The sequence below is a fragment of the Aythya ferina genome (assembly GCF_964211825.1).
Source record: "Aythya ferina genome assembly, chromosome: 12".
NCBI classification, from domain to species: Eukaryota; Metazoa; Chordata; class Aves; order Anseriformes; family Anatidae; genus Aythya; species Aythya ferina.
In genome coordinates, this window is record NC_140308.1 from 19,790,546 (window position 1) to 19,803,471 (window position 12,926).

The 12,926-nt window shown below is 42.9% G+C and overlaps 1 long non-coding RNA gene across 2 annotated transcripts in view; it reads right to left on the reverse strand.

Moving 5' to 3' along the window:
• Positions 1-5,447: 5,447 nt before the first annotated feature.
• LOC311443182 overlaps positions 5,448-12,926 on the reverse strand; it is a 30,372-nt gene continuing 22,893 nt past the window's right edge. For both annotated transcript variants that reach the window (XR_014697109.1, XR_014697110.1), the window contains one exon: positions 5,448-8,288. This is a non-coding gene — a long non-coding RNA (uncharacterized lncRNA). The remainder of the gene's footprint in view (positions 8,289-12,926) is intronic.

Here is a 12,926-nt window from a genome sequence, read left to right on the forward strand (position 1 = left end):
TTATCTGAATAAATAGCTGAAGCTTGAAGCAGCAGAGCCTGTCTAGGAATAGTGATGTTTTTATTCAGCTTCAACTGTACCTCAGCATGGTCCGTTAGTAAATAAATCATCTGCTTTGCTCTGGTACTTTCGTTTCATCACTTACAGAGTACATTATGTCTTGAATTGCATGCTGCATAGTTTGCAGAAAATACAGGAGGAAATGCATCATCTTGTGTTTGTCCTTCCCCTCATATTGTAGGCTGTTACCTGCATAGGTATGTGGCAGCACCTGGAAGTTGTGTGTGCAATAAAAGGAGGAGAGTTATCAAGGTTTTTTTGATTTTCATCACATTAAAGGTGAAAAAGTAATAAATCTGCAACTAAGGATAATTGTTGGATTTTTTGAGATCAGTTGTGTGCTACTGTAGGAATAACAATTCCTATATTCTAATTCTCTATAAAATGTCAGAACTACTAAACAATAACCTGAGCATCTGATGAAAGACCTTTCCTAATGAGAGCAAGAGGCTGCTTTTCCTTCCAGTGAAGAACTGCACACATGCAGAGATAACTCATTCCCAGCACACAGGATAACTTCAACAAAGGAGCAGATTGCAAAACTAACCTCTACCTTCACTTTATTTTTACCTTCAAAACCACACAGAATGGGTCCTCCAGATTTTTGGGTTTTGGTTTCCATATTTGGGCCAGCTTTATCCCACAACACCCAGCCTGTGTTTGGCCCATTATTTGTGTAGTGCAGGGGAAATAACTGGATAAAAAAGGAGGCTGCAGCTTTTGGTACAGTATTTGGTCTGTGAAAAGCACTCAAAGGAATGAGAAACATTCTGATGGGAAAAAAAATAAAAAATTGTTGCCTTACTGCTTGTGAGTGCGTTAAGGACTTTTGCTAAAACATCTGTCCTTTGAGAGTGCTCTTTCTTCTGAAAAGGGCAACTGCCTCACTTCTGCTGATTATATTTGCAAAGGGCAAAGTGAGTTTTTGCTGTATCCTTAATGGACAGAGGCTAGTGGCAATTCTTGCTCTTTCATAAATCTCAGTATTCCTAGTGGTGTCTGCTGTCAGAATCGATTAGGAGTAAGTGCTTGGACTGCAGAGCCATGGAAAGGCGGTGTGTCTCCTGCAGTCCCACGCAGAGCCAGGCAAAAAACTCCTCCAGAGCCAGCAGTAGGCTTGGGTGCCTCCCTGGGCATGGGGGAGACAGTCCCTGCTCTTTACACTTGGGGACAGCACAGTCAGTGGCTCCTCCGGCAAAGCCAGTAGCTGGCTGAGCTGGGAAGCATGAGTGATGGCAATTAGGGGCCAGAGCTGAGTCATCCGTAATACAATCGTAAGGATACACACATTTTTCCTGAGAGAAAATCAATAGAACTTTGCACTTTTCCTTGTAATATTTCCAGCCTGCGCCATCAGCCATAGTCTGCTCACAGTTATACCGCTATAAATTTGCTGCAAGTTAATGGATTTCAACAGAAATGAATGGATTTACAACGGTGTAACGGATCTGATGCCAGAGCCATGCACATGTAAAAATACATGGAACAAAAGTAGCTTTTATTACTACACAGGTGACCTTCAACATACCAAGGCCTAGCCAAGTAAAAAGCAAAATTACCTGCCTAGTTCCTGGTACATGCCTTTCCTGGCAGAAGACCCAAGGAAAATAAGGAAAGCATGCGGTCCTGAAAATAAGCTGTGGGTGGTAAGAAGGCCAGAGACCCCCTGGAGGGCAGATGGGTGGGTGAGCGGGTGCATGCTGCAATGGATAATGAAGACTGTCCAAATTGTCATTTTTCATTTCCTGCATAAAATATTTTGGAGCCTCATCTCACTCAATTAGTAAGTGTATAAATAATGTGCTTCCAAACTTGTGTGTCAAAACTAGGTTGGTTAATGTATGAGCTGCCTCTGTTGCGTTTGTTACTACACAGTAAATTTCATGCTTAGCCAGAGGCTGACGAAGTTCATTTATTCATTATCCCCAAACTTCAGGCGGTTGTTAGTCAAACTCCCCCAGTACATCTATTTAATAAAAAAAAAAAAAGAACGGAAAATTGATGGGATCAAAAATGTTAAAGTCTTAATTAATGCTTTTTAGCAAAGACTGACTGGAGGGGAGTTTGTCGTGAGAATATTAATTTGCAGTGAGTGAGCGCGCTTCCTGCTCCTGATGGCAGTCGCCAGCCTGCGAGGGGGAGAGGCTCTTGCAGCCGTGCCAGGGTGCTCAGCCCCTGCTGCCCAGCGAGCTGCTGGCGGGCTGGGACACCGCCTGCATCTCAACAGGGCTACAATTCCTGCGAGAGCACTAAAACTCCAATACATGCAAATCACTGCTGATGAAGATTGTAAAATATTCATTTACTGGCAGGAAAGGACATGGGATTTTTGTCTTTTTTCCACAATTTAGGGAAATGGCGTGTTGTTTTTGTCCCCCAGTAAGATGCCCTGAGGCAGAGCCTGGGGCTGCATGCATGGGAGGGGTGGGGTTCATCCACGCAGAAGCAGGTGCAGTTATTCCATCGGAAAATTACCTCACCCTAAAACAAAGGGAACAAGACTAACACCGGGGGAAACCCAGCCTTGGCACGGGGGCAGCGGTGAGGGACTCCTGTGCTGCCCAGTCCTGCTGCAGAGCCCCTTCTCCAGGCATGGCCATGTGGTTCAGAGGGGATAGAAAAAAAAGGACGTTGCTCCATCTGGTTTTGTTTTTCAGATAGTATTTCTGAAACCCAGCAACATCTCTTAAGTAAAAAGATGGATTTGACTGTAAATAGAACCAGCCAGGAAAGATATCTGGTTCTGTTCTGAATCACTGATAATGCAAAACAGTACTGAGAAACTGTTTGAAGGGTCCATGCTTATGTTAATTAAGGGATTGAAATCTCCTGTTTTACCTCTGGTGACTGCCAGCGATTATGGACATTCTAAGCAAATCACAGTTATATTAGCAGTCAAATCAAAGAGGACTGTGCTGTAGAGTTACTTAATTTCTTTTTTTTTTTTTTTTTTTTACTTAATTGGATTTGCTGGATATAGATTTGTCTTAGTGTTAAAAATGTTTCTAAAAATCACATCTTCAGCTTAATACAAATGAAATGAACTAGGTTTCAATAAATAACTCAAAAATGCTTAAAGTTCTGTAGAGAACTAAGCTTTATCTAATGGGACATTTTTCATTTTTACCCTGGTGAAGATGGGAAAAGGGGTGTTAAGCTATTGTTTGTTTTGTTCCATGACCAAATCTGTCCAAAACTTTAATTCATCTTTGTGGTAATACCCTTGAAATAGGAAGCAACAGATAAATGTCTTTGGGAGTGTTACACAGGAAGGGAGAGGGGTGGAATTGACCCCATCAAATGGACTCTTTTTTGCATTTGCTCATCATTTTCCTTGAAAATTTGGAATTGATTTTTTTTTTTAACAAACTGGAAGAGGAATTCTTCATTACAAAGCATGTCTCAGGCTTGTAATTAGCTCTGGCAATGCAGTGAGTCTCATGACTCAAGTTGGTCTTCTTCAAGGTGATCTACATAGTATCTACATGTTGAGTCTTAGGCTGTCAGTCAAAATATGCTTTTTTGGGCAAAAAATAATAGGATACATCTGATTTCCAAGTACTGTGTTTTTATAATAGCTTTTATTATTTTTTAAACAGAGTGCCTCTGCACTCAGTCTATCATAAACAAAATTTATCTCTAAATTTCCATGTCAGAGCCTCTTTTATATATTGTAATTCGTTTAGTTACCCTGGACAGTTGCATATCAGCGTTTCCAGAGTTGTCAGCATTGATCTTCGTGACTGATACCTGTTAGCCTGTCAGTAATCAGCTGTCTTTGCAGATCTCAAAATGTGTCACTGGCCCCACAGGGCGATTTTTGACACTGTGAGGGTGTGTATGAGGAAGCCCAGTGCTGGGTCACTGACATCCCCCGTCGCCCTTGGTGTGCCTCATTCTCTGCTCCCAGGAACAACTCGGTTGGTTGCTGTGACCTAGAGATGAACGCTTGGCCAACTGTTAGCAAAGGGCACGGTACCTCGGTTATGTCTTGGGACACGTGCCCTCCTATGACATGGGTCGGCCTTGGGCAGGGGGATAGCCATTGCTCTGAGGAGCTGGAGAGAGCACTAAAAACAAGCTTGGAGAATTAATGCTCTGGGATCTCCAGAGCACCACCAGTAACGACTGGTTTTCTTCTCAACTTACTGGGATCCCCTTGCACTGAAGCAGGACAGAAAGAGCTGCCTGCCAGGCTCCCACAGCTGTGGCTGGTGCAGCCACAGGAAACCTCTTGCCAAGGTGCGTGGCTCAGCCTCCTGTGCTATCTTTTGGCAGGACAGCCACCACCTCCCTGCCAGCTTCAAGCCAGCAAGGACAGCAGAAGCACAAGGAAAAGCCACCTTGTTGGTTCCTGAAAGGACCCTCAGCTGCCTCAGGTCTTCAAAGCCTGCTTTCCCTATTTAAGCTAAGCAATCCTGTGTCTCCAGCAGGAACTGGGATGTTGTTGAAACAACCCACATTTTTATTTTATCACACATGAACATACATTGCTCTGAGCTCTGGAAAGCTGAAAGCACCTACTCAGCGTGCCTTGCTACTGCTAGGCTGAGCAGCGTGTGAGCCTGGGAGCTGTGGTGGTTTGGGAGTGTTAATAAATCTTTGGACAAGGACATGGGGTGCACGCTTAAATCTGAGTCGGGAAGGAATAACACTGAGTGATGGGCTAGACCAAACTATGCCCGTCAGTGATGCCTGCTACCATGAGGAAAACTCAAAAAATTGTGCAAGAGAATCTAAAGGCAACACAGTCAAATGAGACCATGAAAATGTACAATTTGATTAAGGAAACATCAGTTCCTTTATGATCTTTACCAAATACGCTCACATTTGTTATTCATTTATGCTAATTCAGTGCAAGACAGTAAAAAAAATACAATCATTCAGTGCTACAAGTAATGATAATAGTGTAATCCATTTATGGAGTGCTTGGATATAATTTCAACTTTTATAGTGTAGTGGTATGAAAGTCTGAAGTTAGTTAAATGCACAGCAAGGTGCTAATTGCAATCCTGGTCAAAATGAACCTCAGTTTATGGTAAGTTGCTGGTTGAGCTAATGACTTTGTAGAAGAGCTAGCTTCAATTCCCACTAAAGTCAGCAGCCAAACTCCTTATATAGTGAAATCTTTTATGTGACCTCTTTTAATAATTAATAATACTGGCATTTTGGTCTCCAGGGAAGTAAGCAGGGTTTGACAAGACAACAAAAACAAAATTAAGTACATACCGGTGCATCAATCAGTTGTGGTTTTGCCGATTTGGCCACCTTGCAGATTTTTCAGCATGTAGAGAAATGAAGAACAAAGACTCACCTCTGCATCCAGAACTGTGGGAGCTCCAAACAAAAGCAAATAGTAATTAAGAAACACACACTAAGTACCTGTCAAGATCTGAACTGTAGCATGATTTAATAGCAAGACCAAGTAAATGAAACTAAATCCAGCTTGCTATGGTGTCAAAAGTCTTAAAACTTTTTTCATTTTTTTTCAAGAAATGAAATCTCTTTATTAATCCAAGAGTTAATTATTTTGAAATCAGATAGATCTTACTCTAGACTACAGTATTTCACCAAGACAAATCATCTCAAAAGGAAACGTGGAGCTCTGTTGGGTTCAGGAAGTATTTGTCAATGTGGTCGTAAACGTGCATAGAAAAGTCAGCAAAGCTTAGGCTCATTGCCCGGGGTAACTCAAACCTTGCCACTCCGGTGTCTTGGAGCAGAGCAGCGCCAGAGAAAGCACTGCTCACGCTTGGTGCCATGAAAATGCCACATGTTTGACATGGCATGTGTCCCTTGATTCAGCGCTCAGCTGTTGCTGCTAGCATTTACAGAGCCTGAGAAAAATATCCACCCGATCTGTTGTGTACAGCCGGGAACACAATTACACATAGGGAGGAGGGGGAGGTGGTGTGGGAAGCTCCAAGTACTGTTTACCTGGGGACACTAAAATTCACCTGCTGTGGGTTCTCTGAAGTAGGAGATAGCCGTGCTGCACAGCCCGTGCAGGGAACGTGCTCAAGTCAGTTCTGTGGTCGTTCTGAAGCCATTTGTTTTGATTCGGGCAGCCTGTGTTCCCAAAACAGCTGGCTGGAGCCCAAGGGGACAGCTAAATAAGCAGGAGCAGCATGATTTGCCCATGGCTCAAAGTTTCACTCTGCTCTAAAACAAGTTCTTCTCAGTCAAAAAGGGTGCGTGTTTTTTTTTTTTTCTTCATATGCTGAACCAAATAGCAAAATAAGGTGTTTTCCCAAATAAACTGATAATGATTTCTGCAATGCATTTGTAGCTAATTGGGGTGCAATGAAGTGCATAATTCAAATGCTATCTAGCCAGAGGGTTTAAAGAAAAGCTTAACCCTCCCTGAAAAACACAGAGTGCAGGGCTGCTGTGACAACTGGGTATCAGCAGGCTGCAGGCTTTCTACAGAGCAGGTGACAGAGGTGCACTACCTGATCGCAGCTTAAATTCTGTCCCCAGTCATGCCTGCTTGGTTCAGTATAGTTAGTCAATGGCTGTTAGACATTAATTAGTCACAACGTATGGCTTATTTCAAAAGAAAATATTTTAACAGCACAGGTGACTGTTGTACATGTATTGAGGAAAAAACATGCCACAGTGAACCAAATTTAGTTTAGCCACTGTGAAATAATTGCAATAAGACAATGCTGGCAGTTGCTACTGAATGGTAGCACCTGGCATTCACTGCACAGGAGAGATTAGTTTCTCTCTCTCTATATATATATACACCATATACCATATGGTATATATATAGATATACCATACCATATATTTAGTCCTCAGATATTTGAGACCAAAACTCACCACCTTAGAAAGAAGTAAACACCTTTTAATCCCAGCAGTACAACTGTGGTCGTGGAAATACTAATTGCAAGTGGAAAATAGCCCCAGTGTGCAAGATCTCCACATTATTATATTGCGATGCATTTTCTCATTTTTCATGTCCCTGGTTTATGTGACCCTGCCTGTATGTAAAATGGTTGTTGACAGTTTCTTTAATTTTGTTTTGTTATAATGTAATATATGGGATGCTGAAATTCTGTAAGTTACTTGCACTTGACTGACATTTCTGAGAGTCAAAAAAATTGCTATGTATACTTGACTGAGATTAAAATGGGTAGACTGTGTACAGCAGTATCCTGCTTCAAAGTGCAGGATTGGAAGGCTTCCATTAAATTGTTATTTTCAGTTATTATTAGCTCCTAAATCAGTTAATATAATTTCTCTCCCATAATGAATGCGCAGCATTGTGAGCCTAAATGTCATATTTTCTATTGATCCATCTCCACAACCTGTTTAGTGCAATAATTAAAATGATTTACAAAGCTGACCCAATATCTTAGTGGTTTAGTAAATCATGTTGCCATGTGGGAGGCTCAGCTAGTTTTAAACTCTCAGGCCTTGACAGCACCAAGACCTCGAAGTGAAGCTGCAGCAAGTGCTGTTCTGTGTCTGAAGGTGTGCTCACAGCTGGCATACACACTTCCTCCAAAGCTCAGGGAAAAAAAAAAAAAAGGCTCAGACCAGTTGGTTGGTTGGTTGCCCCAGTTCAAAGTAGAAAAATGTCTCGGTCTTCCCAAACTGGAGCAGAATTTGAGCTGTAATTTTCAGTTAGTGTATCCTCACTTGCAACTTGAGCATCCCTGTCTCTTCTACCCCCCAAACCTGACCCTACATGTCTGTGGCCAGCAAATGGAGACCAGCTGTGGAGCTTGGTATTTTTACATGACAGACAATGTGCAAAACCGTTATTTGCATCTTTTGTTGTTGTTGTTAACTTATAAGAAAAGGATGGGTATAAACTTGATCTCTGTTTCATAGAGGAGGTTTCACAACTCTCTGCCAAGGTTAACAAAGGGCTTACCAGGATTCAGTAGTGTCAAGACAGAGATACACTAAGGCATGCTCCAAAATCTCTTAAACCCCTTGCAAGTGTCTTCAGTAATCTCAAAGGGCTGTAGGTAGCTACCCAGGCCATAGGGATGGCTTGATGATGATGATCTGCCTGACACGGGAACCCCTCCTGCAATGGTACAGCCTCTCCTGACTGCTTCATGTCTCTTACAGTCCTTACAGGCAAACACACGGGAGTGATACTGGCAGAACTTGCAAAATATTCCCAGGTTTGTTTCTTGCTCACCTTCTTCACCGCTGTAATACCAACGGGGTCCCCTCAGAGCAGGGGCAGAAGGATACTACCACAGTGCCTGCAAGACAAAGCAGAAGCCAGCCTCTTCAGCAGTGGTGGCAAGAGCAAACTGTATTATGAGCATATGTATTGCTATGAAAGCTAGCAGCAACCCTCTTTCCCATTAAAAAAAATAATATATGCTTTGTGACAAGCTGCACTCTGGAACAAAAGGGATTGAGGTGACTTCTGTGGGATCAGGACAATAGCTGCAAAGTGAGGAAGGTGCAGCCAGGGCCAGCCCTCCCAGGGCTCGCCCCCTCCTGGGGTTGCTGCCATGGCCAGCCCTGCAGGGAGGCCGAGTCTTGGGAGGGCACAGCTGGGCAGGCAGGTCACAAACCTCCCTCCTCATCCATGACACGAAGGAAAGAGCCCACAGCTCTGAAATCAGTCAGCATTTGAGACATCATTTATAACGTCTCTGCTTGGAATTCATATGCCTGAGCAAGCCTGAAGCTTGCTTTCAGCATCTAGTACATTTATTTTAGTTCTATTCTTTTCCATAATTATACAAAGAAAAGAAAAGCGTCCTAAAGAAACTTAAAATTTTCAAGACCATTGTTGGATGCACTTTGCAGCAGATGTCATTATCCTGATTCCTGACCCTAACCTGCCACTGTTTTTATTTTGCTTTAAATGGACCTGTAATTTCACAATGTGAATTCAGCTGGAACTATTCTTTTTGTTAAATAAACTTTACCCTTGGACTGACTGCTTCAGGCTCTGAAAAGAAACATTTCTTGCTTGTGACTGCTCCAAAATAGGTCTGAAATTCAAGAAGAAGTGTTGGTAAATGGGCTATAATCATGCTGAAGGGCAAGAGAGTATTCCTCCTCAAAGACAGAAGAAAATAAAGGAGTATCTGTGTTGCCTTCTGTTGCCTCAGTGTTGATACTTTTACAGATCAGATTTTTTTTCCAGAAAGAAGCCTGCTGTGCTGCAGCGTGTGTTTCAGAGGTGAAACACCTTTAGTCATGCCCTTATTGCCACACTTGGAAGTGTAAATAGCAGCCTCATTTTTACAAGCCCCATGCACACAGCAGAACCTCTCCGCACTGCCAGTGGCATCAGGCCCTTGTGACTCAGGACTCACAGGACAGAGAGCACCATGTGAGCAGCACACCCAGCTGCTGATGCAGGCGGCTGTGCTCACGGCAGCTGCAGGGATGTTACATGAGTTTGATGTCAGTGACAAATTTGGTTGCAACTGGACACAAGGGTCACCCATGGTCTTAGCGAGAGACTGTAGCACACAGGCACACACATCACATGGACACACGTAGTGGGGTCACGGCCTCCTTGCTGCCTGCCACGTCAGGTGGACATCTCCCCCGCGCTGATTGCTGGCCAGCCCCAGAATTGGTTTTCTTCCAGAAAAGGAACAAAAACCACCACCACAAACCAGAAGGAGCTGGGCAGATCTGTCACCAATAAGTGCCAAATGGCCAGAGCTGATGTGGGCCTGAACAAAGACTCAATCATCAGTATTAAAAGGCCAGACAGCACACAAAATTCTGTCACTGAATACAACTGCAGTTTTACACACAAGACAGTCCTTTACTGCACCTTCTCTGTGCAGCTACCAAAGCAGCCTTGGTCTCAGAGCAGTTGCAAATAGCAGCTATTTTTCCTGTAGGTGCGATTTGCCGTTGCAGCAGTCCTAATTTCACACTAATGTAACTCTTAGAAATCCTTTTAAAACTACACTAACATAGGTGTGACTCAAGCTCAAACTATTTGCTAACTAGGGCTCTGCACTTGCTGAGCTGTGGCAAAGAAAGGATCCCCTGGCAGCTGGCTGCAAATATGGCTCAGCTCAGTTATAAGTCTGTGATTAGTTTATTCTGTTTAGAGGATCTGCCTAAATTAAAAATGTTCTCTCACCCATTCTCACCCGCTGTTCTGTTTTTAAGAAGTATAAAGTGCTTAATAGTCTATACCTCCTGAAATAATTAATCACTATAGGGTGAAAGTCCCCACACACACATCCACTGCCATTTTGACCCACTGCAAAATGTGTAAGTTAAGCTCATGCTAAAATTAACATACACTGATGAGGTAAATGAATTGGCATTGGCATGTATATCTATTAGCTGCTAGTATTTCTGAGCTGGAACGCCATTTAATTAACAGCCTGACAGGCTAGCTCACTCCTGAACCGCAGCCACATTTATTACTTTTATCTCCTTGGACACCTGCCTCTCTCCATGGTTTATCAGATTTGTGCTGAAGAGATGGACAAAATATTTTCTGTTGCATGAGGTGGTATTTTCTTTAAAGGTACTTACTAAAGCATTGAACTCAAACAAACAGAGGTTTCTGGTTTTTCTTCAGTTACCAAAGCAGTACAGCAGCATTAACCCCTCACAGCCCCATCCCACAGCTGCAGTTCGGAAGAAGTCAGATTGCATATCGCAAGACTAAAGTCTCACCATTAGGGCCACGCTAGCAGCTGCCACCCCGACCAACCCTCATAAAGCTCTTGCCTGCAGTGGCCGTCAATCTGTTAATCTTGCTCAGCCCAGTTTCAACAGTCAAATACTTTTCTCTGGGCCTCACTACCTGGAGACACACAGGTAAAACAGGCAGGGCTCAGCATGCACGGGCACACTGTGAGATGCAGTCAAACTGGGAGGACCTAAAGCCAGGCAACTAAAACTCAGCACTTGACACCTTCATCAGTGTGGCCTTAGAAATGCACCTCTTAGACAAGGATAGCACAAGCCAACGTGTGTTATTGAACTGGATGGCTCACTCCACGCTCTTCAGGTTAGCAGGTCTCTCTCGCACTCTACAAATGGTGTCGTGGTCTGCAGGGACACAGGTATGGCCAAAACTTGTACCCCAGTGGTGCACTGCAAAGTTGAGCCAACCAAACCGTATCAAACAGGCTTCCAGAACTGGACAACCATTTCCTAGGGAAAAAGTCTTCATTTTTCTTGGATGAAACATCCAGCATAATAGATCTTTTTGGTGCTTGAAACCTTTTTATTTGTATTCTTTTTAATTATGTTAATTTAATATAGTTTAACCAAAATCAAACAAAATGCCACATTAAACAGTTCAATCTGCTATAACTCCAACAACCATTACTATGTTATAGTTTATCATTTTTATTTAATACCCATTTTGCATCATACAACCCTATCTCAATGTATGCCAATGTTCGCTATGCTTTAAAATATTAAATGATGAAACCCAAGAAACAAGAAAAATAATGCCTCTAAGACAGACTGTAACAGATTAATGCATGGGTGCAGAACGCTGCTGTTAATTAGTAACTACAAGCTGTTCAGGTGTACAGCGGTGTCCATCATACTGATGTGTTTGAACCATGCGTGATCTCAGCATGCAGGGAAATCAAATATCAGTTGCCAAAACCTCAGCTTACTGACTCTTCATTATTGTTTTGGGGAGCAAGTGGTGACTTTTTAGCATTGTATGAGGCTGGGCAATGATATTTCTGCAGTAGTTATCCCCAGGTATTCTAGTTTCACTCATTCTTTATATATGTTTTATGAAGGATATAGCTAGTTATTTTGATGTTAAAAATACGTTGGTGTTTAAAAAAAAAAAATCACTTTCTTTACTTATGGTGATATTGAATTTCTTCAAAATCCTCCTTCCACAGATAAATCTACTATAATGTAAAAGAAGTTGGGGTATGTGAGACCTCGAACCCTGCATGCTAAAAGAAGATGCAAACTGGTAAACTTCGTCCAAAAGATGAACCAATATTTAATTTTATTTATTTATTTTTAAACTTCAAACCGTTGGTTGGATTGCAGCAAGAGATGCCCCAACGCAGATCGCCGAGGCAGGCTCACCAATCCTTGTCCTGCGCTGCCCCCTGGTGAGGCAAGCAGCAACTGCGACTCCAGAAGAGCTGGCTCCTTTCCTTGCCTGTGTTTTAAAGCCCAGCTTTTTAAATCATTAAAAGCTTTGAAACCCCCCCAGAATTTGGGGGTTATTGTATGTCCCCCAGATTTCTGACCCATTAATATATATTTGGATTGTATTTTTTCATGCACAGCAAGGCCAGACTTTCTTATTCACGCATAAGTGATATCTGCAATTTGAGAGGACAAGGAGCTGGGATTTTAGGGTAATAATGACCCTTCAGTCAGCGTGAATAGTTTACTGCGTTGGGGGGAAATATCTCATCCTAATCAATGAGTTAGACAAACTGATAAAGCAGAAAACTTACTGAAAAACACATTGAAAAGGAACATTTGTGGGACCAGAAGGTATATCATTAGATCACACTCTTAAACCAAACCCAGCCGTCTGAAATTCATCAAATAAATCGATAATGCAAGAGTTTGGGCTTCCACACATAAACATTACAAACTCCCCCCTAGTAAACCTACAGTGCCACGAAATGAAAGTCCAGGCTACTGATCCCAAATACTCTGTTTATCCAGCTGTCCGAGCAGCAATTCTTAGTGTGCCTGCACTCCCCGTTCCCCAGGAACGGCCTTTTCCACAGCCTGAAATGCTGGCATGGGCCTGACCTGGGCCTGACTGAAAGGAGCCGTCAGCAGGACAAGGAAAAGGCGGCGGAGGAAGGACAGCAAGGTGGTGGCGGTGGCGGGGCTGCTGAGGTACCTGGGCTGGCTGCACACTGCTTCGGCACACAGTGGGGAAGTTATGGTAG